Genomic DNA, 27243 nt, shown 5'->3' on the forward strand with positions numbered 1-27243 from the left:
ACTTCTTCTATAGCCCCAATTGTGGAGCCCAGCTCACAGATAGTTTGGTAGTTCTGAAGTTCTTCAGGCACATTTTCAGCAACAATCCATACAGAGTGGAGTTTGGATTTTGGCTTAGCCTGTGAACTCCAAGAAGATACAGAAATTTTTCCCTAGACAATTTCATTTTCAATTTAGGAAAATTGATCATTTCATCAAGCCTCTCTTGAGAAGGAAATTGCATCAGGAAACCAGAGTGACACTTGGTGGCTTTCCAAGTACGACCCTAAGGGAAATGAAAGCCAAAATCCTTCTCAAGATCCTCAGCAGAAATCAAGCCCTCAACCACTTTAACCAAACCAATGAAACTGTGCTTAGGTTTTTTTGACAGAGGTTTGGAAAAGTGAGACGAGTAAAACCCTAACCCATCCATCGCCATACCTACAATAGGCATACAGGGCTTGTTTTGTTTGGGGAGAACGCACCTCGCTGTGTTCTGAGTTTCTTTGCGACAGATCTCACACCATAAAGATTTGAAGCAATCCCTAGCATGATGCCCATCCGTACCACATTTCTGGCAGAAAAAACGACACACCAGTTCATTCTCTTTTTTCAGAATAGGAGGGGGGGTTTGAGAATACCTGACTGGCCGCCATCACCGGAAGAAGAGGTTAGGATGTCATCCTTGTTCTCGGGTTTTCCTGTAACCGGCTTCAGGCGCCAGCTAAGACTCTGATTCTTTCCCCAAGATTGTGAACCCTGAGGAGCATCTTTTGGACCCCATCGGTCCTAGTTAGGGTTACGGTTCTTCGGATCCATCCGACGCGAAGCAGAAGAGCGACCTGGGAGGGGCCACTCCTCATCAACCTCAGGCGGACGAAACGGAGAAGAATACCAACCACCACTAAAGCTTGAACGCGTCGAGATCGGGAGAGACCAGAGGCGAGAGAGACGCGACGCGAAATAAGGGAACGAATGAGAACCAACGAAATCGGGCGGAAACCCTAAATCCTTACCAGGAGGAAACCCCCTTCCACGCGCCGACTCGACACGCGCGTCGCTCCGGGCCGAGACCGAAGCCGACTCCTCGGACGACCGACCTGTGCGGAGGGATAGCGAAGGAAGCGGCCCATGGACCACGGGCGCGACGACGCGGGCCGACGATGAACAGGAAGACGACGCTAATGGAGTAGGGCATCACCCTTTCTTTTTTTTCTACTCATCCTCCCCCCGCCACCCATGCGTCGATATAGGGAGAGGATATATTTTGATAGATATAGCATATATATAATTACATATTTGGCTCCGAGCTTCTAATAACTGGAGAAAGCACCGGTCGAAAGCACCGGTCGGATCATAGCAGCGAGGATCGGCTATGGGCGTCGGCAGCAACCCAAGTACCCAACGACGATAGGCATAGTCAATCGCCCGCATCGGGCCGTCCAGCAACAGAGGCCTACCTCGGTAACCAGATCCCAGTGGCTCGACGAGGATGGGAGCGTCGATCTTGTGTGCAGGCAAGAAAGAGCCCTCGTGTGGCCACCCGCTCGACCCTCCACTCCGCCTCGCGCCACTCACACAGCCTCCGCAACCGACTGTGGTGAGATCATTTTTGTATGTCTTCTATAATTGTATTTTATGCATACAATTACACTATTTATGTTTTCTATTTAAGGATTTGACGTTTAAGAATACGACGTCCTAGAGATATGCACGTCCCTTGTGTTGCTTCGATATTTAGAGTCAAAACTGACTTTTACGTTTAAAACTGAAGATTTTTATGTTCAAACCTAGAGTGACCAGTGTATCACATGCCATGTTTTTTTTTGCATGGATGGTGAAGAGAAAACCCCTTAATTTATAATGTTCATGACTAGAGGACACCAGGAGCTTTTTAACTGTCCTCCTTTAACATCTAGAGGATATTAGGGACATCAGCATCTCTAGTGCTGCAGAATAGAGGACAACACTTTTTTGTGTAGTATGTTGTGTAACGTGTAGTGTAGTCCTAGGATTACAAATATGTATCTTCAACCCTTAGATGAATATTACATTGTGTAGTATTCAATAAAATAAACATAAAATTATTCTAACTTATAATGTCATACTCTTGATGAGAGTAAAAGTCTCATTGCTTACAACTAAGGGTGGTAATGGATTGTGATCCAAATGGTTCTTCACAAAATGTCAAGGCCCTAAATAAATTATAGTTCAAAAATGACTTGAAATAAAGCCCGATCCTAACCCGACTCGATCCTTAAATCTTATAGTGTAAAATTTACAGCCCATTGTCAGCCCTACTTACAACTCTGACCTCTTGATAATGAACGTTGCAAGTCTATAGCATTTCCTGTGTTTTATCTATTTTGGTCGTTCCTTTTCTCCTTGGTTCACTATCTTAAGGTAAAGGTTGTCATAAGGTAAAGGCTGCTCAACGCAGCAACTCTTTATCCAATGTTGGAAACAGAAAATAGTTTCTCGGAACATTGTAAATTGTAACGCTGTGCAACTGCAGATCAAAACTGGGTTTACTTTGCACGCCCTTGACCGCCTCGCGGCCTGTGACCTCAAGTGTGGTCTCCTAGCTGAGGCGATGGATTGCGGCACAGATTGGAAATGATTTTATCAATGTTTAGAAGATCTAAATCCAAATTACATTGATTCGAAGCAGTTGTCTGCTGGGCATGCTCATTGTTGATACGTACGATTTTCTGGCTGCTTTGACAAACACACAATACGCCTAGGATGGAGGCCTTTATTTGGATAAGAAGGCTAGTCCTTTCCCCCCCTTCCGACCACCAGCAGTCACTGGCTCACTGCTCCTTTTCCCCCTTCAGATTCCATCCAGTTGCCTTGATGTGATACTCACAATGGTCCTGTTCAATATGTTGACTTGATTTGAGGTCTCTATGGTTATTCATTGATGACTTGCAATTTCCTCCACAGGTTGTTGTTCCTGGGCACAAAATGAACAATTGGAAGGGTGAACTTGTGCCTGAGCAGCTGATCTTGAATGTATGGGAGGCTCTGGACATACTTTTTCCACGCAAATACAATCAAGATAAGCAGGCAATTTAGTCATTCTCCCACTGGCCTTTGCAATAGTCTTACTGAGTGGCTTGGTACGTTGAGGCTTCACATGTCTCTGAGTCTGTTTGATTGGTTAGCAAAGCTTAGTCGTGCTAATTGAGGGGATTACAATGTGCAGGTCACCGATTTGGTGTTTTTCGATTCTGGTAAGAAGCTGGTGAGGTGCTCCAAGGACAGGTTTAATTGTTTGGGCACCTTTTGTGTGTGCTTCGATGGATGCATCTCGCTGGTTTTGTAGTGAAATGGCATCCAGCGGAGCGGGAGAGAAGAAGTAATAAAAGAAAGAAAACAAACGAGAAGTACAAAAAAAAAAAAAGAGGAAGGCATCCATCCGAGAGAAAGAGAAGTAAAATAAAAGAAGGGAAAAAAAGAAATGAGAGAGATGGCGCCAAATTGTGCTGGATATTGCGTCAAATCGTGTTGGTTAACAAAGCTGTATTTGGCTCACATCTGTGCATAATATTCTACCTCAACTAGAGGCGGAGATGGTGTCGCGTCATGCCTGCATTACTACGTACATCAACTGTGCTTTGGTCGGTGCACTGTTATTTCTTTGAGATAAACGCTCGACCTCGACATGAGTATAAATCACTATCGGCGTGTTTGGTTGGTTCGAGTGAGATAGTGCATTATCTTTTTATTGCTCACTTTTTTGTTTTCTTTGATTTATAGTTGTAGAATGGAATAAGTTGATCCATCACTATTTTATTTCTTATAGACTAATAATTATTAATAATATGAAGAATGAGTTTATTCTATTAAATTTAAAAAATAGACTCATGATGCACCAATACCTCAATTCAAACCAAACACCCCTATATAAAACTAGTTATATACCCGTGCGTTGCAACGGAAGACACTTGTGTATACATAGGTCATTTTTTTAGTAATGCTATCAAGAATCAACTCATAAATCATAACAAATGTCGAAGTCTATGTATGTACATACATGTTCTCAAGCAACAAAAAGTATATATACTCCAAATACATGAAAAAACACATACTTAGCCCATGCAGACTTTTATACATCCTTCGATTGGAATTGCAAGACACTTCCAACAAGAGTGGATACATACTCAACACATACAATCTTTAACTTTAATAAATTAATAAAGCAATCTGCAAATACTCAAAGTTCTCATGGGACTGCATAAATAAAACATATAGTAATTAGAGCCAAATCCTCTCTTAGTCTATTATCATGGTCTTATACCGTGTCTTGGCAACTCTTCTGGGATAAAAAGGGTAAAAATTGGTTATAGCTGCATATTCAACTCCAGAGGGGCCACTCCTGCAAAGCATTATAAAAGTGAAAGATTCTAATCAGTAATATTCTTAGAAATGATGTCAGTTCACAAATATGGTGTGGATAATTTCAGCTACAAATTTCTACAATCTTGAAAACACATTTGTAACTAAAATACAGTTGGTCTTGAAGTAGTAACTAAATACAGTGGGCATCAGCATATGTTCTTAAAAGTTCTTGTGCCACAATATGAAACATGTAGCTAGAATCAGGTTTAAGAAACTACCAGTAGTTGTACTAAGTTGTAGCTAGAATCAGGTTCAAGAAACTACCTGCAGGTTTAAGATGCTATATTTCCAATTTACTGATTTAGATGTCTTATTATTTTTTCACCCATATGGCAGCAACAAAATGAACTAAGCTAATTTTCTCCCCTGGTAGTTAGACATATGAGATGCGATTGAACTAAGCTAATTTTCTCCCATAGTAGTATAAAAGATTTACAAAAACAAACACAACTGATATGTTTCAGGATCACAGTGAGTTTATTTCATAGTGCCGAAATAAAATATCCATTTCAGTTTCACAAATCAATCAGACCGGAAGCATATATTTGGCTTTAGCAAATCATTTGAATAAGAACCTGGTATGCACCATAGCACCACCACTGCCTACTTATGAATTATTTTCAGCATATATTTATGTTTTTATCGGTTTCTGCAATCAAACAGATTCAGTTTTTGTTTGTGCTCTTAAACAGCTTGTGTTTGCCCCAATTTTCTGATTCTGCCAGATTAAGTGCTAGATGTAGCATTTCAGTATCTGTTTCTACACTCAAACATAATAGATTCAGTTCTATTTGTGGAGTTCACTGAAACCAGAACAGAACAATTTCTGTTTGTGCACTCAAACATATTCAGATATAGTTCCGTTGAGTTTTGTTTGTGCACTCAAACAAAATAGAACAATTTCTATTTTTGCAGTTCAGTTCAATAGATTCATTGAAAACAGAAATGGTGGTTTCATCAGTGAAAATAGAAATGCACTGACAACAAAAAACAGAAACACGCATTCACTTAAACAAGTAGTTCACAACCAGAATTCAGTTTACTTTTCACAAGCAGTACTCATACCAGAATTCCACTGATAACATGAGTTGAATACAATAACACAAGTGCACTACAAATCATAAGTTCACAACCACAACTCACTAAGAATGTCACATAGTACAATCCCACCACTCTTCGAAGCGAATGAGGTGATGGAACAATGGAAATGACGATCGTGTTGTGTGTGCAAAATGCAAAGCAGAGCCAAAAAACAAACCTTCTAGAGCGAGGCGAGTCGATCCACGATGAGGGCATCAGCCTGGACGTCGTCGCAGTCAAGCAGGACCTTGTGGATGTGGAGGCTATGGGAGGCGATCTTAGATTCTCGGTGGTGAAGACAAAACAATAAAATGTTCTGTGTAGAGTACTAAGCAAGTATATAAATATCATTCACTAACGAAATTAAATAAAGGAAATTCAGATGCTCCCAATCTTATGATTTTACCTTCTAAACAATTATGACCTGACCTTGCAACACAGAACAGTCCAGATATTTGATGCAGTGATCTGCCTCCTTAGTAGCAGCCATGGTGACAAAACCAAACCATCGTGATTCCCTTGTCCAAGGATCATACACAATGCTTGCATCAATCACCTATAGCACAATCAGTAAGCAAAGTGAATTGTTCAATAATTATATTTTGACTTCTCAAAAATGACACTTTAAAGTTGCAGATATTTTATTATATTCTTTAATGATTACCTACCCTCCCTCAGTGGGGGTCAGCCAGCTTCTGTGGTGTAATACTACAAATAAGGCCGTGTGCGACCACATAAAATAGAGAAGCTGACTCCTAAGGAAAACGAGAAACAAGCAGAGGACCAATAAAACCATGGCAGGGGGGTAAGTTGGCATCACGACGCTGCCCACTTTTACTTTTCAGTTAGACGTCTCCCCGTTCTAAGCATCCTTCAACTTTGGTTCAAGTTCATCAGGGAGATGGTTTGGCTCTACTGACAAAGAGCTTCCTATTTTCCTCTTCCGGGTTAGCGCTACTTCTGATGCAAGTGTCTCATCGGTGAGAGAAGCTTCTTCACTGGCATCGCCCTCATGTTTTGTAGGAACTGCCTAGGCTATAGGGTTCACTGAAAAAATGTTTAATCAGAAAAGTATAGTGAGTCTAGCAGTGTACATACTACTGCAATACAACAACACCATGACATAGTTAATTAAGTTTCTTATTAAAATGTAGAAGAGAACTTGCTGCACAATCTAACACTTAGCAGTAAGTAACCATGATGAAAAAAATCGTTTGTCTTAGTGTCTACTCCATCCGTTCCAAATTATTAGATATTTTGACTTTTCTAGATACATAGCTTTTACCATGCACCTAGATATACACTGTTTAGATACATAGTAAAAATAATGTGTCTAGAAAAGACAAAATCTTTTTATTTAGAACGGAGAGAGTACAATAGAGATGCCAGGACATTAAAGGATATTTTCTAGTACACATACCCAACATACGGCAATTAGCAAGGCCTGTTTATATAGTTTTTTTGGGGATGGGGGGGGGTGAGAAAAGTTTTCCTAACAAATCCCATAACCCAAATAACCTCACAAAAAATCATTTGAATTATTATGTACCACAAAAGCATTTCAACAGGTTAAATAAATTCACTACTCCCATATCTAACCAGGGCTTCATACTAATCAAGTAGTAAGAGGCCGGATAGCTACATCATCCTAGCCAATCATATTCCAAACCTCTGCTTGTCTGTGAAAGGGAAATGTGCCCTTGGGCCATTTCTAAGTATTTTGGTGATTGAGTGTCAACACAAGTGCTTATATGTGATTCAATGCCTATGGATGAACAAAGTGCAAATCTAGAGCTAAGGTATGTTTCTAAGTCTTAGTACATTAGTTTTATGTACTAATATATTTGTCTAAGTGTTAGAATCAGAAAGAAGAAGAGAAGAGAAGACTTGGCTGTATACAGCCAAGGGGCTGTTTCGGTCTGGGGCACCGGACTGTCCGGTGGTGCACCGGACAGTGTCCGGTGCGCCAGGTTGCCTCGGCCGAAGAGGCCGCTCTCGGGTTTTTCTCCGGCGACTTCGGCTAAAATTCACCGGACTGTCCGGTGTGCACCGGACTGTCCGGTGAGCCAACGGTCGGCCGGGCCAACGGTCAGCCGCGCGATCGGCACGCGACACGTGGCCAAGCCAACGGTCGGGAAGGGGCACCGGACTGTCCGGTGTGCACCGGACATGTCCGGTGCGCCAACGGTGCGCAGATCTGACTCAGACAGCAACGGTCGGATGCGCTGTTTATGGAAACAAATCGGGCACCGGACAGTGTCCGGTGTGCACCGGACTGTCCGGTGCGCCACGAGACAGAAGGCAAAGATGGCCTTCCAGATTTGTTCCCAACGGCTCCTAGCTGCCTTGGGGCTATAAAAGGGACCCCTTGGCGCATGGAGGAGTACACCAAGCATTCCTACAACTCTTCTAAGCACCAAGACATCAATCTCACGCATTCGTTTCATTGTGATAGCATATAGAGCTCTTGTGGAGTTGTGAACTCTTTGTGTTGCATTGCGAGCTCTTGTTGCGACTTGTGTGCGTGTTGTTGCTCTGATTTTCGAGTCTTGTGTGCGTTGCTCATTCCCACCTTACTCCGTATTTCTTTGTGAACTCAATTGTAAGGGCGAGAGACTCCAAGTTGTGGAGATTCCTCGCAAACGGGAAAAGATCAAAGGAAAGAAAAACACCGTGGTATTCAAGTTGATCATTGGATCACTTGAGAGGAGTTGAGTGCAACTCTCGTCCGTTGGGACGCCACAACGTGGAGTAGGCAAGTTTTGTACTTGGCCGAACCACGGGATAACCACCGTGTCAACTCTGTGATTGCTTTCTTGTGGTTATCGTGTTTTGAGTTCTCTCTAGCCACTTGGCAATTACTGTGCTAACGCTTAATCTAAGTTTTGTGGCTATAAGTTTAAGTTTTTACAGGATCACCTATTCACCCCCCCTCTAGGTGCTCTCAATTGGTATCAAAGCCGTTCTCTTCACAAAGGGACTTACCGCCCGAAGAGATGGATCCTAAGGGGAAGGGAATTGTGATCAACGACAAGGAGAAGGAGTCCTTCGTGAACGAGCCAAGGGATGACAAGTCCAACGACTCGGGCTCGGGCCACAGGCACAAAGATGGGAAGAAGAAGAAGACAAGGCGCATCAAGGAGATCGTCTACTACGACAGCGACGAGTCCTCTTCTTCTCAAAAGGACAACGACGACCACGACAAACAAAAGACGGTTAACTCAAACTTTTCTTTTGATTATTCGCGCATTCCACATAGCTCAAATGCTCATTTGCTCCCCATTCCACTTGGCAAGCCTCCTCACTTTGATGGAGAGGACTACGGATTTTGTAGTCACAAAATGCGTACTCACCTATTTTCTCTCCATCCAAGCATTTGAGAGATTGTAGAAAGTGGAATGAAATTTGATAGCTCGGATAGCCCTTCATTTATTAATGAACAGATCCATAAAAATGCACAAGCTACTACTGTGTTGCTAGCCTCTCTGTGCAGGGATGAGTATCACAAGGTGAGCGGCTTGGACAATGCCAAGCAGATTTGGGACACCCTCAAGATCTCTCATGAGGGGAATGATGTCACCTTACTCACCAAGATGGAGTTGGTGGAGGGCGAGCTCGGACGATTTGCGATGATAAGGGGCGAGGAGCCGACACAAACATACAATAGGCTCAAGATCCTTATCAACAAAATAAGGAGCTATGGAAGCACGCGATGGACGGATCACGACGTCGTCCGCCTAATGCTAAGGTCATTTACCGTTCTTGATCCTCATTTGGTGAATAATATTCGTGAGAATCCCAGGTACACCAAAATGTCGCCCGAAGAAGTCTTAGGAAAATTCGTCAGTGGGCGAATGATGATCAAGGAGGCAAGGTACGTGGACGACGCCTTGAATGGACCGATCAACGAACCACAACCTTTTGCTCTCAAAGCAACAAGAAGTAAGGAGGCGCTACCTAGCAAGGTGGCACAAATTGAGGCGGTCGGACTTAATGATGAAGAGATGGCTCTCATCATCAAACGCTTCAAGACGGTGCTGAAAGGTCACAAGGGGCAGCCGAGCAAGATCAAGACGAAGGGGAAGCGCTCATGCTTCAAGTGCGGTAAGATTGGTCATTTTATTGCTAACTGCCCCGATAATGACAGTGACCAGGAAAAGGGAAACAAGAGGGAAAAGAAGAAGCATTACAAGAAGGCAAAGGGCGAGGCGCATCTAGGCAAGGAGTGGGACTCGGACTGCTCCTCTTCCGACTCCGACAATGAAGGACTCGCCGCCACCGCCTTCAACAAATCAACCCTCTTCCCAAACGAGCGTCACACATGCCTTATGGCAAGGGAGAAGAAGGTATGTACTCGCAACTCTACCTATGCTTCTTCAAGTGAGGACGAATCTAGTGATGAGGATGAAGTAGATTATTCATGTTTGTTCAAGGGCTTAGATAGATCTAAGATAGACAAAATTAATGAATTAATTGATGCCTTGAATGAAAAGAATATACTTTTAGAAAAGCAAGAGGATTTGTTATATGAAGAACATGATAAGTTTGTAGAGGCTCAAAAATCCCTTGCATTAGAAATTAAGAGAAATGAAATGCTTGCTTGTGAAGTGTCAACATGCCATGATTCTATTTCTAACTTAAAGAGCATAAACGATGATTTAAATGCTAAACTAGTAGAAGCAAATAAATCCAACTCTTGTGTTGAATATGTTGAAATTTGCACTAGGTGTAAGGATATTGATATTAATGCTTGTAGCGAACACTTAGTTTCTATTTCAAAATTGAATGATGAATTAGCTAGTCTTAATGTTCAACTTAAGACTAGCAAGAGTAATTTTGATAAACTAAAATTTGCTAGGGATGCCTACACGGTTGGTAGACACCCCTCAATTAAGGATGGGCTTGGCTTCAAGAGAGAAGTCAAGAACTTGACAAGCCATAAGGCTCCTATCTCCGCCAAGGAGAAAGGGAAGGCTCCTATGGCTAGTAGCACTAAAAAGAACCATGCTTTTTTGTATCATGATAGAAGTGCTTATAGGGGTTATAATGCTTATGATGATTTTGATGCTCATAGTTCTTCCTTTGTGCATGGTAGAAATATGTCTAGGAAAAATGCTATGCCTAGAAAGAATGTTATTCATGCTCCTAGGAAAGTAGTAAATGAACCTTCTACAATTTATTGTGCTTTAAATGCTTCCTTTGTTATTTGTAGAAAGGATAAGAAAATTGTTGCTAGGAAGTTAGGGGCAAAATGCAAGGGAGACAAAACTTGCATTTGGGTCCCTAAGGAAATTGTGACTAACCTTGTAGGACCCAACAAGAGTTGGGTACCTAAGTCCCAAGCCTAAATTTGCCTTGCAGGTTTATGCATCCGGGGGTTCAAGCTGGATTATTGATAGCGGATGCACAAACCATATGACGGGGGAGAAGAAGATGTTCACTTCCTACGTCAAGAATAAGGATTCCCAAGATTCAATTATATTCGGTGATGGGAATCAAGGCAAGGTAAAAGGGTTAGGTAAAATTGCGATTTCTAATGAGCATTCTATCTCTAATGTATTTTTAGTAGAGAGTCTTGGATATAATTTGCTATCTGTTAGTCAATTATGTCATATGGGGTATAACTGTCTATTTACAAATGTAGATGTATCTGTCTTTAGAAGAAGTGATGGTTCACTAGCTTTTAAGGGTGTATTAGACGGCAAACTTTATTTAGTTGATTTTGCAAAAGAAGAGGCCGGTCTAGATGCATGCTTAATAGCTAAGACTAGCATGGGCTGGCTGTGGCATCGCCGCTTAGCACATGTGGGGATGAAGAACCTTCACAAGCTTCTAAAGGGAGAACACGTGATAGGTTTGACTAACGTACATTTCGAAAAAGATAGACCTTGTGCAGCTTGTCAAGCAGGTAAACAAGTGGGAGGAGCGCATCACAGCAAGAACGTGATGACCACTTCAAGACCCCTAGAGCTGCTGCATATAGACCTCTTCGGACCCGTCGCCTATCTGAGCATAGGAGGGAGTAAGTATGGTTTAGTTATAGTTGATGACTTTTCCCGCTTCACTTGGGTATTCTTTTTGCAGAATAAGTCTGAAACCCAAGGAACCCTCAAGCGCTTCCTCAGGAGAGCTCAAAATGAGTTTGAGCTCAAAGTGAAGAAGATAAGGAGCGACAACGGGTCCGAGTTCAAGAACCTTCAAGTGGAGGAGTTCCTTGAGGAGGAAGGGATCAAGCATGAGTTCTCCGCTCCCTACACACCACAGCAAAATGGTGTGGTAGAGAGGAAGAACAGGACGCTAATCGACATGGTGAGGACTATGCTTGGAGAGTTCAAGACCCCCGAGCATTTTTGGTCGGAAGCCGTGAACACGGCTTGCCACGCCATCAACAGGGTCTACCTTCACCGCCTCCTCAAGAAGACGTCGTATGAACTTCTAACCGGTAACAAACCCAATGTATCGTACTTTCGTGTATTTGGGAGCAAGTGCTACATTCTAGTGAAGAAGGGTAGAAATTCTAAGTTTGCTCCCAAAGCTGTAGAAGGGTTTTTGTTAGGTTATGACTCAAATACAAAGGCGTATAGAGTCTTCAACAAATCATCGGGTTTGGTTGAAGTCTCTAGCGACGTTGTATTTGATGAGACTAATGGCTCTCCAAGAGAGCAAGTTGTTGATTGTGATGATGTAGATGAAGAAGATGTTCCGACGGCCGCTATACGAACCATGGCGATTGGAGAAGTGCGGCCCCAGGAACAAGATGAACGAGATCAACCTTCTTCCTCAACTATGGTGCATCCCCCAACCGAAGGTGACGAACAGGTACCTCAAGTGGAGGCGCTTGATCAAGGGGGAGCACAAGATGATCATGTGATGGAGGAAGAAGCGCAACCGGCACCTCCAACCCAAGTTCGAGCAATGATTCAAAGGGATCATCCCGTCGATCAAATTCTGGGTGACATTAGCAAGGGAGTAACTACTCGATCTCGATTAGTTAATTTTTGTGAGCATTACTCCTTTGTCTCTTCTATTGAGCCTTTCAGGGTAGAGGAGGCCTTGCTAGATCCAGACTGGGTGTTGGCCATGCAAGAGGAGCTCAACAACTTCAAGCGCAATGAAGTTTGGACACTGGTGCCTCGTCCGAAGCAAAATGTTGTGGGAACCAAGTGGGTGTTCCGCAACAAACAGGACGAGCACGGGGTGGTGACGAGGAACAAGGCTCGACTTGTGGCAAAAGGTTATGCCCAAGTCGCAGGTTTGGACTTTGAGGAGACTTTCGCTCCTGTGGCTAGGCTAGAGTCCATTCGTATCTTGCTAGCATATGCCGCTCACCATTCTTTCAGGTTGTACCAAATGGATGTGAAGAGCGCTTTCCTCAACGGGCCAATCAAGGAGGAGGTGTACGTGGAGCAACCCCCTGGCTTCGAGGATGAACGGTACCCCGACCATGTATGTAAGCTCTCTAAGGCGCTCTATGGACTTAAGCAAGCCCCAAGAGCATGGTATGAATGCCTTAGAGACTTTTTAATTGCTAATGCTTTCAAGGTTGGGAAAGCCGATCCAACTCTTTTTACAAAGACATGTGATGGTGATTTGTTTGTGTGCCAAATTTATGTCGATGACATAATATTTGGTTCTACTAACCAAAAGTCTTGTGAAGAGTTTAGCAGGGTGATGACGCAGAAATTCGAGATGTCGATGATGGGCGAGTTGAACTACTTCCTTGGGTTCCAAGTGAAGCAACTCAAGGACGGCACCTTCATCTCCCAAACGAAGTACACGCAAGATCTGCTAAAGCGGTTTGGGATGAAGGACGCCAAGCCCGCAAAGACGCCGATGGGAACCGACGGACACACAGACCTCAACAAAGGAGGTAAGTCCGTTGATCAAAAAGCATACCGGTCAATGATAGGGTCTTTACTTTATTTATGTGCTAGTAGACCGGACATTATGCTTAGCGTATGCATGTGTGCTAGATTTCAATCCGATCCTAAGGAATGTCACTTAGTGGCGGTGAAGCGAATTCTTAGATATTTGGTTGCTACGTCTTGCTTCGGGCTCTGGTATCCAAAGGGGTCTACCTTTGACTTAGTTGGATACTCAGACTCCGACTATGCTGGATGTAAGGTCGATAGGAAGAGTACATCAGGGACGTGCCAATTCTTAGGAAGGTCCCTGGTGTCATGGAACTCTAAGAAACAAACATCCGTTGCCCTATCCACCGCTGAGGCCGAGTATGTTGCCGCAGGACAGTGTTGCGCGCAACTACTTTGGATGAGGCAAACCCTCAGGGACTTTGGCTACAATCTGAGCAAAGTCCCACTCCTATGTGATAATGAGAGTGCTATCCGCATGGCGGAAAATCCTGTTGAGCACAGCCGCACAAAGCACATAGACATCCGGCATCACTTTTTGAGAGACCACCAGCAAAAGGGAGATATCGAAGTGTTTCATGTTAGCACCGAGAACCAGCTAGCCGATATCTTTACCAAGCCTCTAGATGAGAAGACCTTTTGCAGGCTGCGTAGTGAGCTAAATGTCTTAGATTCGCGGAACTTGGATTGAATTGTAGCATACATGTGTTTATGCCCTTGATCATGTTCATTCTGCATTTTGTTGCTTATTGTGGTGCTCAAGTTGTACAAACACTCCCTAGACCTCACAAGTCCGTTGCAAAGTGATGCACATGTTTAGGGGGAGATGTGTTACAACTTGACCCTTTGAGACTAACCATGTGCTTGAGGTTGATGATTTAGTCTCGAAGGAGGATTGAAAGGGATAAGGTGGACTTGGACCATGAAAGACTTCCACTGCACTCCGATGAGAGGGTAACTTATTCCAAGTTCATCTTTAGACTCTTATTGCCCGAAGATTTTGGTGAGGCAATGGGGTTAAAGGGCCAAGATTAATTCCGTTTTGGTGCTTGATGCCAAAGGGGGAGAAAATAAAGGCCAAAGCGATAAATGGATCAGCTACCACTTGAGAGATTTTGAAAATAGTAGAATAGAGTTTTTGTTTTGTCAAAAGCTTTTATTGTCTCTTATTGTCTCTATTGTCAAAAGTTGGTTTCTTGTGGGGAAAAGTATTGATTATGGGAAATAGGGGGAGTTTTTGAAATCTTTGATCAATCTCTTTTGGAATGACTCTCTTTATGCCTCAACATGTGTGTTTGACATAGAAATAGAGATTTGAGTTTGATTTGCAAAAAAAAAAAACAAACCAAGTGGTGGCAAAGGATGATCCATATATGCCAAAAGTGAGTCAAAATCAATTTGAATTTTATTTGAAGTGATTTCGCACTTGTTCTAGTTGCTTTATGTTGTGTTGGCATAAATCACCAAAAAGGGGGAGATTGAAAGGGAAATGTGCCCTTGGGCCATTTCTAAGTATTTTGGTGATTGAGTGTCAACACAAGTGCTTATATGTGATTCAATGCCTATGGATGAACAAAGTGCAAATCTAGAGCTAAGGTATGTTTCTAAGTCTTAGTACATTAGTTTTATGTACTAATATATTTGTCTAAGTGTTAGAATCAGAAAGAAGAAGAGAAGAGAAGACTTGGCTGTATACAGCCAAGGGGCTGTTTCGGTCTGGGGCACCGGACTGTCCGGTGGTGCACCGGACAGTGTCCGGTGCGCCAGGTTGCCTCGGCCGAAGAGGCCGCTCTCGGGTTTTTCTCCGGCGACTTCGGCTAAAATTCACCGGACTGTCCGGTGTGCACCGGACTGTCCGGTGAGCCAACGGTCGGCCGGGCCAACGGTCAGCCGCGCGATCGGCACGCGACACGTGGCCAAGCCAACGGTCGGGAAGGGGCACCGGACTGTCCGGTGTGCACCGGACATGTCCGGTGCGCCAACGGTGCGCAGATCTGACTCAGACAGCAACGGTCGGATGCGCTGTTTATGGAAACAAATCGGGCACCGGACAGTGTCCGGTGTGCACCGGACTGTCCGGTGCGCCACGAGACAGAAGGCAAAGATGGCCTTCCAGATTTGTTCCCAACGGCTCCTAGCTGCCTTGGGGCTATAAAAGGGACCCCTTGGCGCATGGAGGAGTACACCAAGCATTCCTACAACTCTTCTAAGCACCAAGACATCAATCTCACGCATTCGTTTCATTGTGATAGCATATAGAGCTCTTGTGGAGTTGTGAACTCTTTGTGTTGCATTGCGAGCTCTTGTTGCGACTTGTGTGCGTGTTGTTGCTCTGATTTTCGAGTCTTGTGTGCGTTGCTCATTCCCACCTTACTCCGTATTTCTTTGTGAACTCAATTGTAAGGGCGAGAGACTCCAAGTTGTGGAGATTCCTCGCAAACGGGAAAAGATCAAAGGAAAGAAAAACACCGTGGTATTCAAGTTGATCATTGGATCACTTGAGAGGAGTTGAGTGCAACTCTCGTCCGTTGGGACGCCACAACGTGGAGTAGGCAAGTTTTGTACTTGGCCGAACCACGGGATAACCACCGTGTCAACTCTGTGATTGCTTTCTTGTGGTTATCGTGTTTTGAGTTCTCTCTAGCCACTTGACAATTACTGTGCTAACGCTTAATCTAAGTTTTGTGGCTATAAGTTTAAGTTTTTACAGGATCACCTATTCACCCCCCCTCTAGGTGCTCTCAGTCTGCCCATGTGTTTCAAGCTATATCATTCATGAATTAACATGGAAATTGGAGAACTTCATCAAAGAATCAATAGTTCATGCATTACACTGGAAAACAATCATTAGTTTGTTGATACCGAATTAGAGACCTTCTTCTGGTTTAGAAGACTTAGAGGTAATTGTACTTGCTTCATCACTTGAATTTATCAACTTCGGTTTCTTTTTTACATAGTCCTGCCACAGAGGTCTAGGTATCTGGAACGAAAACTGAGCTAAAGTTACACCCTGTGCAACATACTCTGGATTCTCTTGGAGGAACCTGCCAAAAGTAAGACATGGAGGCTTTAAGACAGACAGGTTGAAGCATATGTATACAATTCAGAAATATAAGGAATAAAGGCAGTGCATAACTGGTACAGTTAACATCTGCATACTATTTATTCGTAATATGTCATTAAAGGCCTTACAACATACAAGAAAGTAACTCTTGGACAATTCTATCCTCCATGATGGAATTTTTCTTAACTTGTTTACTAGCATTTATTTTAACTTAATTACTAGAACGAGCAGACAGTTATGAGACTGGCCCTGCTTCTACACCACTATGTACCCAACAGAAATTCTTTCAAAAACATATACCATCTGCATAGTATCAGAAGGTACTTGTTACACTAAAATTCTTTCAAAAAACATATACCACCTGCAAAATGAAGGGGCCAAGAGCCACTACCGATTTCTTTTCCTTTCTTCATAGCATTATGTGCCACTTTCCTCTTCTTTGTCAGTGTGCCCTTAATATTTGTGTTAACATTAACACCATTTGTTCTCACTGCCTGGTAAACGCACCTCTTTGCAAGCTCAAATATCTATGGCTTGGATCAGCAAGTATCCAAATTGATCAGACACCTTCTGATACTCTCAATGTGTCAAGGTACTTAAAGTATGTAACAACGTCGTACCTACAAGCCAGTAAAGAAACATATAACCAAACCTAAGTTTTGCAGGTCGTAATACCAACCTACCACTAAATTTAGTATAACAATTTCTCAACTTAATTCACTGGATTTGTCCGATTGGTAAAAATCCGGGGACCGAAATCCATCACTATTTTAAGAGGAATAGATAAGCAAGTGGGGATGAATACAACAGCTCCAAAGACGGGTGGGCGGTTGCAGATCCGAAGACAGGTGGGGGAAGAAGGGGTAGCACCATACTAATCTGAGCTGCCACCGCCGCTACTAGCCAGAGTGGGGTACTTCTTCCCTAAGAGCTCGTTGAGGTTCATCTGCTGCTGCCTACACTCCAAGCTATAGAAGGCCACCTCACCCATGTAGACGGTGTCACGGCCGGGGCCGAGGCGGCGCTTGCAGAGCCCACAGGCCTTCAGGAAGGTTGTCGTCTCCATGGTGGGGATGAAATCCGCTGAGTGTGTCATCGTCATCTCGGCGCCCCACACGGTCCCTACCCCTGCCATCGCATCTTCCCTCTCTGCCCGTGTCTTGGGCCTCCCTGAGAGATCCGAAGGCGGCGTGAGGTTAGATAGGCTTGAAGTTCGACGCATCGAGAACGACGACGTGGAACCATTGTTTTTCCTGGGACGCTTCCTCGTAGGCGCAAACTTGGTCACCTCGGATGGATCTCACCACGGTGGCACCTTGCTGCCATCGTTTTCTTTGGGAGCGTTTGGGGGGACTGGCGAGTGGTGAGGCTCAGGCTCTCTACTCTGGGGGCGGCGGCTCGCGCAGACCTGCGCGGGGCACGGGGGTCACGGAGGCGAGGGCGTGCAGGGCGAGGATGGGGGGAGCATTCACAGCAGAACATCCCAAACCCGAGCGGATCTCGACGGCTATTGCTGCTACGCCAGAGAGGGGAGGAGAGGCTTCACGCCTCCAAGGTAGCAGCGCGACTCGAGGGAGGAGGGAGGGGACGAGCCAGGATGTCACAAAGGTACCTTGGAGGCATGAAGCCACTTGTGCACCTCCATGGCGGTGAGGTGCTGGCCAATGGGCCATGGTGCAAACGATCTTGGTGCGGCGTGTGTTCTAGAACTCGTTCTCCCACAACTCGGCCTCCGTGGTGGCGTCCATGTCGATGGCGGGTCAGACGAGAAGATCCCATTCGGATTAAGGGGGGAAGGCGGTGAGGTCGAAGGTGGCTGGGGAGGTGGATTAGAGGTGGAGGTGGTGAGGGCGCCAAGCGCATCACAGAGACAGAGGACAGGAATGGGTGCGGGATGGGAGAGGGTCCGAACGACGGTCTGCAGTGGTGATGGACCTCGGCATTGCTGGCTGGGCTATGCGACGGCCCGCAGTGGTGAGGGACGCACGACGATGGCCTCCACCACCGCCGTCATCGCCTCGCTGGCCCCCGGCACCGCCGTGGCCGAGCCCGTCGCCTGGCTCGTCGACGAGCGCGACGACTTCATCACCTGGTTGTGCTGCGAGTTCGCCGCCGCCAACGCCATTGTCGACCACCTCGTCTTCCACCTTCGCTCCATCAGCGAGTCGGGCGAGTACGACCATGTCTTCTCTCTTGTCCAGCAGCGCCACCACCACTGGCCACACGTGATCCACATGCAGCAGTTCTTCCCCGTCAGCGACATCACCTTCACGCTCCAGCAAGCCAGTTGGCGCCACCACGCGCCGCCGGCCCAGGCGCTCGGGGCTGGCGTGTCGCCGACCGTGCTCCTGCCGCCGCCTCCTCGCCGCACCTCGTTCTCACAGTCCCATCACTCCCACCAGCACCATCGCCACGGTGGCCACTACCGCCCTGATCCAGCGCGCGGTGGCGCCACTGCGGCGACCGGATCCGAGAAAGATGGTTAGACGAGATCTTTTCGTGAGAGGGTCCGGACGACGCTAGAACTCGGGGGGCAAGGGCATATGCAGGTGTGGACGCAAGCGGAGCGGAGGCGGACCTTCCATCGACTGCGTTGAGGCTGCCTTTCCATCGACCCAGCGCCATTATAGTTCGGTGAGGAGGCGAGAAGGGAGGGTGAGGGTGGAGGGCAGCGCTGATGGCGTGGGCGGAGGAGGCGAGATTTCTGGGGGGGACGAGGGCGAGGGAGCGCGACTGCCATGGAAGGGACCGACCTAGCGTGGAGGGGGCATGGTGAAAGAGGCGCAATTTGTGGGGGAGACGCCCGTGCGCGGAGGGAGCGCGGTGGGGAACGGCATAGGCGCGGTGGCAGAACCGCAAGGGTGTGGACGCCTACCATGAGGACTTATAGAGTAGTAAAGATTAGAGAAAGAATATAATTTAGAATAGTGTTTAGGTCTTTGACCAAATTGATTTATAATTCAAGTGGTCGATCCCTAAACTATCATTGAATTCTCATTCCATCCTTATGTTTTGTTTAAAGAGTCAATTTATTCTAGATGAGGTGGACTATTCTACAAATTTGGTGGTAATAACTCGTTACTCATTATCTGTTGGGACCATGCTTCATCGCCGAAGGTCCTGCGGAAAGAAAACAGCTTCGGCTGAAGCTGCTTGAACGTAATGCCGAAGGCACCATTCATGAAGCTTTGGTATTACAGCATGTCCGAAGATGGGGGTCGAACCGACTTAAAGATAGAATGACCTTTTAGTCCTTAAGGGTCTGAGTCAATGTTGTAAACTCTTATGAGGGGCATGATTGTAATTCTTCACAAGCTGTGTCCTGTGCCTATAAATAGTGAACAATATTTCTTTACTGTTCACGCATTCTTGTAATTGCAAGTGCATTACTCGAGAATTATTACTTGCCAAGGCGAAGGTATACATGTACCTTAAACATTGTATTCAAAGATTTTATATTCATATAATAAAATATGTGAATGATGCCATCTATTTCTGACATATTTATCTTTGATGTTTTACATTTTACATTACTTTATATTATCTTTGTAAGTTTAATTATGAAGGTGAAACCTTCGTAATATTATGTTCATGGTCTTCGTCCGAAGTTCATTAAATCCTTGGGGAGATAATGCTTCAGCGGACGAAGAGCATTTGATATTTAACATTTTTTGTGTTGCCTTGTTCTGGATTCATAGCATCTGAGAACAAGTCCCCAACATTGGCGCCCACCTCCGGTGAACTCACTCCCACTTTTTTGAGCTGATGGCTTCGTTCAACGATCAAGCTGGAGCTGCTTCGGCTCCAAAGCTGGTACTCCCCATAACAGGCGGTTCATGCTCAGAGCCAGCCAACAAGAAGCAGAAGAAGGAGGCACAGAGAAGGGTACAACATGTCAGGGTGCAAGGACCCTTCATCAAGTCAAGATGGTCTCACATTCCAATTACCTTCTCTCAAGAAGATCTTCAACTCAAGGATTACCCACACAACGATGCTATGGTTATCTCTTGTGTGATCAAAGGATTTCTGGTCCATAATGTTTTGGTTGATACAGGCAGTGCAGCAGATATCATATTTGCTAAGGCTTTCAGACAAATGCAAGAGCCCGAAGACAAGATCCATGATACTACGCACCCTCTTTGTGGCTTCGGAGGGCGGCAGATTGTAGCACTTGGGAAGATTACTATGCCAGTAACCTTCGGATTTGTCAACAACACAAGGTCTGAGCAAATTGTGTTTGACATTGTTGACATGGAGTATCCTTACAATGCTATCATTGGTCGCGGAACACTCAATGCTTTCGAAGCAATACTTCATCCAGCATATCTTTGCATGAAGATACCTTCGGATCAGGGACCTATTGCTATTTATGGGAGTCAGGAAGCCGCCAGAAAGGCCGAAGGGAATTGGACTGATTCAAAAGCAATCCATAACATAGATGAAGTCGAAGCTTGTGAGCAGTACAAGCATAGAAGGGAGAAGGCTGCTTCGGCCGATCAGCCGAAACCCATGCTTTTATGCGAAGATATCGCAGAGCAGAAGGTGCTGCTAGGATCTCAATTGTCTGAGGAACAAGAGAAAACCTTGATAAGATTCTTGTTCAACAACAAAGATGTTTTTGCTTGGTCAGCTAATGATCTTTGCGGAGTTAACAGGGATGTTATTGAGCATTCGCTTAATGTTGATCCATCCTTCAGACCCAGAAAGCAGAGGCTTCGGAAGATGTCTGATGACAAGGCTGAAGGTGCTCGAAATGAAGTGAAAAGACTTCTCAGTGCTGGAGTTATCAGAGAGGTAAAATACCTAGAATGGCTGGCTAACACTGTCATGGTAAAAAGGGCCAATGGTAAATGGAGGATGTGTATCGATTTTACTGATCTCAACAAGGCCTGTCCGAAGGACGAGTTTCCATTGCCAAGGATAGATTCCTTAGTTGATGCAGCAGCTTAATCAGAGCTTATGAGTCTGTTGGATTGTTATTCAGGCTATCATCAAATCTGGATGAAGAAGGAGGATGAGCCGAAGACCAGCTTCATAACCCCTAGTGGAACATATTGTTACCTTCGGATGCCTGAAGGGCTTAAAAATGCTGGAGGAAGCTTCAGCAGAATGACAGCGAAGGTTCTCCATTCTCAGATAGGCAGGAATGTGCTAACTTATGTTGATGATATCATTGTGAAAAGCACGAAGCAAGATAATCACATTGCTGATCTGCAGGAGACCTTCGCTACAGGCTGGTTTAAAGCTGAATCCAGAAAAATGTGTCTTCGGAGTGAAGAAGGGGAAATTTCTTGGTTGTCTAGTTTCAACAAAAGGAATTGAGGCTAATCCAAACAAAATCGAAGCTATCCTTCGAATGGAACCACCAAGTACAAAGAAGGGGGCTCAAAGATTGACAGGAAGACTGGCATCTCTCAACAGATTCATATCTAGATCAGCAGAGAGAAATTTACCATTTTTCGAAGTGCTGAAATCAGCCAAAGTTTTTCAATGGGGACCAGTCCAGCAGAAAGCCTTCGAAGAGCTGAAGCAATATTTGATAGATCTAACAACACTAACTCCACCAACGTGTCACACCCGGCTTTAAGGAACAAAGCCAGGTGCATCTCATACATGCGCCAAGAAGACAACATATATAATAACAGAGTGTATAGAGATAAATGTCATAAAACATCAGAGTATTTATTACATAGCGGAAGACTTATTACAAAATAAAGTAATAAAGATAAAACGAACTAAGGATCGTCGGCGCCAATGTCAACTAAGAAACGCCACCTAGATCAGATCATACTCCTCGCCTTGTGGCTCCTCCTGAACCACCTGCTCTTCTCCTGTGGGGGGGTGTGAGACAACAAGGGTGAACTCACACATGATCATAGCTCAACAAGTTGTGGGGAACCAGTGGACATAAACTCACAAAGGTGTGAGTTCATGTGATGTGTAAGGCTAATCAATGATAGGGGTTAAAGCTGAGCATTGCTTTTAAGTAGTTGGTCAAAATTTTATTAGCAGTTACTAAGTGTAAGTAAATACCAAACCATAATAAAGATAATAGAACAAAATTAATAATAATCCCATGCAATGCAAATGACAAAATTGAATTTAAGTTCCATAATTTAAACATCAGAGAGTCCTGAGCTGCTCATGACCGCGAGCACGGCTAGTATACCAGTTTTACACTCTGCAGAGGTTGTACCCTTTACCCACAAGTCATGTTACCCATCTGCCAAGGGATCGCGACTTCCCATACACCTCTACCGAGGAGGCGAGGCAGGGTAACACTACGAGGCCTTTACAAAGTTCCACTAGCTTCCGAAAACCCGCTACAGTTTATAGGAAGTTCCAATGCAGGGTTCCTGGCTGACCGCCATCGCAGCAAAATCAACCAGGGACCTCCCTACACTGGCCACTCCCCTACTGCCCTTGCCCCTTTCGGGTAAGGTAGTCTTCCACTAGTTTTCCTAATTAATCAGCCAAGGGCGTCCCATTAAACCCTTGTGGTGGCACGTGGTTCTCAAGTTAAGCTCTATGTTCCAATTAACATTAATGATCTCAACATGAACATAAATAGAATAACAAAAAGAATTGGAACATAGAGGTAATAAATGATTATCCCAAAACCATGTAAAGCAATAGCAAACTACCCAAGTGATTCAGGGGTAAACAAGGTAATGAGATAAACAATCTAGGGTGACCTATCGGGTCCATCAAAATTAACCTATGCATGGATAAATGATATTAAAGAACATTATTGGGTAAAATGTGGTCAAGGGCACAACTTGCCTTCAATGAGCTCCTGCTCAGCTACTTCAATCTGCTGCTCACCAGGGTCCTCAGCAACGGGCTCTTCTACTCGCCACAATACAAACAAGCACAGGATACAGGGAAAATTAACATTACACCAAGCATGTAAACAAAATACACAGTAATAATCTACATATTAAAATAAAAACCTAGGAACAGAAGTCATAATTTTTGGAGTTATAGAATTTAAGTTATGCATTTTCAAAGGTTTTATGTGTTTAAAATAGGATTAAGTGTGAAATAAATTTTCTTACTGTTTTCATGACATAACAGAGGCTCTAAGTGATAAAGAATAAAATTACAAAAATTTAGAAAGTGGAATGGATTAATTTGGAGTTCATATGTATTTTCTATGAATTATCAAAGTTCTAGCAATTATTTTGTATTAAAAAGTAATTTCTATAATTAAATAACTGAATTTAAAGAGCTATGGACTGGGCCTCAATTTCTAGAAATGCCAGGGGCCTCGGGGTAAAAATCTATAGACACAGAGCGCAGTGTAATAGGACGGCGGGTTGATATATGTAAAGAGTAGGGTCTCTTTTGAAGTTTTACAGGCCGAACGGGTACCGTGCACTCAGGGCTGTTGGATCCGCAGCGGAGGGCACGGATTAGATCGCTACTTCAACCGAAGCGGTACCCAACCGGATCCATCGGATCGCTAATCTACGGCCAGGATTTTATGTGGTCGGAATTAACCAGTGACCGTTGGATCCCAATCCACGACACGGATCCCATCCCCCCCGAAGCGGTGTCCAACGCCCAGATCCAGCCGTCCGCGAATAGATCAACGGTGCCGAACCCATCTCTTTCCCCCGTCACTAACTCACGGCGGAGCAGGTCACCGTACGGCGGCGAGTTCACCAGAGATCGCGATTCCGGCCCTCCCATCCTCCATTTCCTAATTCATTCGCTCCTCGCCCAATTGGTGACATTATGAACCTGTTTCCCCCACCAATTTGTGTCGTCGACGAGCGTAGAGTTCGGTCCACGGCGCTGCACGAGTCCTACGGCGGAAACCATGGCTGGCGACTACGTTCTTCCACCCCCCCGCTCCAAACTCCGATTCGAAGTGTGCAGTACGTAGAAAAGACATAGGGGAACCCGATTAGGGACTTCATACCAGCAGTCGAGCTACGCAGCGCCCCAGCGACGGACGATGGCGGCACGGTAGCAAAACCCGACGTCGATGGGTAATTCCGTTGGCGCAGGCAGCGATTCACTGCACGCCCAAGTCGCCTCGCACCCCGCGGATCCCAATGAATCGCTCGGAGGAGACTTCGATGGTGAGGTCGCGACAGACCCTAGTATCCGACCCTGGTGGCGCCACTCTCCTCCGTTTGTGGTGGGATTAAGCTTCCAAGGGCCTAGGTTGGGGCACTCGATAGCCCAGGGACGCAATTTATGCGATACGGGTGTGGCCGGGTGGTTGGACGGCGAACGAGTCAGCTGGCCATCGCGCGGGGTGTTCGCGCGGGTTGTTAGGCGCGGGGAAGATGCAGAGTGGCCTTGGGCCCACACTTCATTGACCCGAGCCAAGGGAGTGATGCACCAAGTGGCTGACTGAGCGGACCCATAGGGCAGTGGCACAGCGCGCGTGCAGATCGTAGGAGAAGTGGGCCGCGCGGGTACAAGCGAGCAAGTGGGCCGTGAGGGGATTCCGGCCCAGGGTAGGTAAATCTCTTTTCTTTTTCTTATTTCTATTTTCTTTCCTTCTTTTGTCTTTAGAATCCAAATTTGAATTTAAATATTGTTATGAGGTTCACCATTGATCAAAATGTTCAACTTCATTTCACTAGTGTATGGATAATATATCTTTATATACTTATTTTCATCCACAAAATATTTTCTTTCTTCCCTTTTGTAAATTCTAGAATTTCTTTTTTTATCTTAAATTCCACTTTGGCCTTTAGTATATCTCTTTTTACATTATTTTTGTATTGTCACAAAATGCACACAAAAATAAAATATTCAGCATGATGCAAGGATTTAGTAGCATATCTTTTTATTAATTGTTCTTGGACATGGTGTTCACATAAGATGATGCATAAAGATCAAACTCACATAAAGAGAAATTGTTTCTCTATTGGTATTATTTCTAGCAATTACAAAGTGGGTGTTACAAATCCTACCCCCCTTAAAAATAATCTCGTCCTCGAGATTTAGGAAGAACGAGGGAAAAGGTGAGGAAAATCTATGCGAAGCTCTTCTTCTCTTTCCCAAGTTGCTTCATCTTCACCGTGGTGACTCCATTGCACTTTGCACATCTTTATCACCTTATTTCTCGTAACTCTAGTCAATGTATCCAAAATCTTGATCGGGTACTCCGTGTAAGTCAAATCACCCTGAACACTGAGCTCTTCCATTGGTAACTGTTCCTCAGGGACACGGAGACACTTCTTTAGTTGAGATACGTGAAACACATTATGCACATCCGATAGACTAGCAGGTAACTCGAGTTGGTATGCCATCTCCCCAACTCTTCTAAAGATCAGGAATGGTCCAATATAACGAGGGGACAATTTGCCCTTAACTTTAAATCTCCTCATCCCACGAAGTGGTGACACCTTGAGATACACATAATCTCCTTCTTCAAATTCCAGTGGCCTCCTTCTATTATCAGCATAGCTCTTCTGTCTGGTTTGAGCCACCCTCAAATTCTCCCGAATTATACGGACTTGTTCTTCTGCTTCTTGAATCAATTTAGGCCCAAAGAACTGTCTCTCTCCAGTCTGATCCCAATATAGAGGAGTCCTGCACTTCCTCCCATATAAAGCTTCAAAAGGTGACATCTTCAGACTGGCCTGATAACTATTATTATATGAGAACTCAGCATACGGTAGACTTGTATCCCAACTTCCTCCATGCTGAAGGGCACAAGCTCTCAACATATCTTCCAATACTTGATTAGTCCTTTCAGTCTGTCCATCAGTCTGAGGGTGATAAGCCGTACTGAAATTCAACTTCGTACTCATGTTCTCATGAAAGCTTCTCCAAAATCGTGAGGTAAACTGCGAACCTCGATCAGACACGATCTTCTTTGGTACTCCATGTAAACACACAATCCGAGCCATATATAACTCTGCTAGCTGTGAACCTTTATAAGTAGTCTTGACAGGAATAAAGTGAGCCACTTTAGTCAATCTATCCACAATCACCCATATAGCATCATATCCTTTCTGGGTGCGAGGCAATCCAGTAATGAAATCCATACCAATCTCTTCCCATTTCCACTCGGGTATCTTCAGTGGATGCAGTAGTCCAGCTGGCCTCTGGTGTTCAGCCTTAACTCTTTGACATACATCGCACATAGCCACATGTGCCGCCACATCTCTTTTCAATCCATACCACCAATACTTCCGTTTCAAATCCTGATACATCTTGGTACTACCAGGATGAATAGAATAATCCGAATCATGGGCCTCCTTTAAAATAGTCTCTCGAAGGCTTTCAATATCAGGAACACACATCCTGTCCTTGAACCATACGGTGCCTTGCTCATCTTCTGTAAATTCCGGAACTCGACCTTCAGTAATCAGATCCTTGATCTCTTTGATTTTAGCATCACCAATTTGTCCTTTGCGGATTTCTTGCTCCAAAGTAGGTTCCACATCAATAGTAACTCCTTCAGTATGAGCGACTATCCCCAGGTTAAGTCTCCTGAAATCCTCAACAATCTCATCGGGTAGCCGGGCAACAATACCTGAATGAACATGCTCCTTGCGACTCAAGGCATCTGCAACCAAATTTGCCTTGCCCGGGTGATAGTGAATCTCCAAATCATAATCCTTGATAAGCTCCAACCAACGGCGTTGCCTAAGGTTGAGATCCTTCTGAGTGAATATATACTTCAAACTCTTATGATCCGTATATACTTGGCACTTGGTCCCCATGATATAATGTCTCCAAATCTTAAGCGCATGCACAACGGCTGCCAATTCCAAGTCATGAGTGGGGTAGTTCAATTCATGCTTCCGCAACTGACGAGAAGCATAAGCAATCACATGTCCTTCCTGCATGAGCACACATCCTAAGCCTTGG

General features: G+C 44.7%; 1 pseudogene; it reads right to left on the minus strand.

Moving 5' to 3' along the window:
* Nucleotides 1–5770: 5770 nt before the first annotated feature.
* On the minus strand, nt 5771–18581 carry LOC103634140 (methyl-CpG-binding domain-containing protein 2-like; annotated as a pseudogene).
* Nucleotides 18582–27243: the final 8662 nt, after the last annotated feature.

This window comes from Zea mays, chromosome 7 (assembly GCF_902167145.1).
Source record: "Zea mays cultivar B73 chromosome 7, Zm-B73-REFERENCE-NAM-5.0, whole genome shotgun sequence".
NCBI lineage: Eukaryota > Viridiplantae > Streptophyta > Magnoliopsida > Poales > Poaceae > Zea > Zea mays.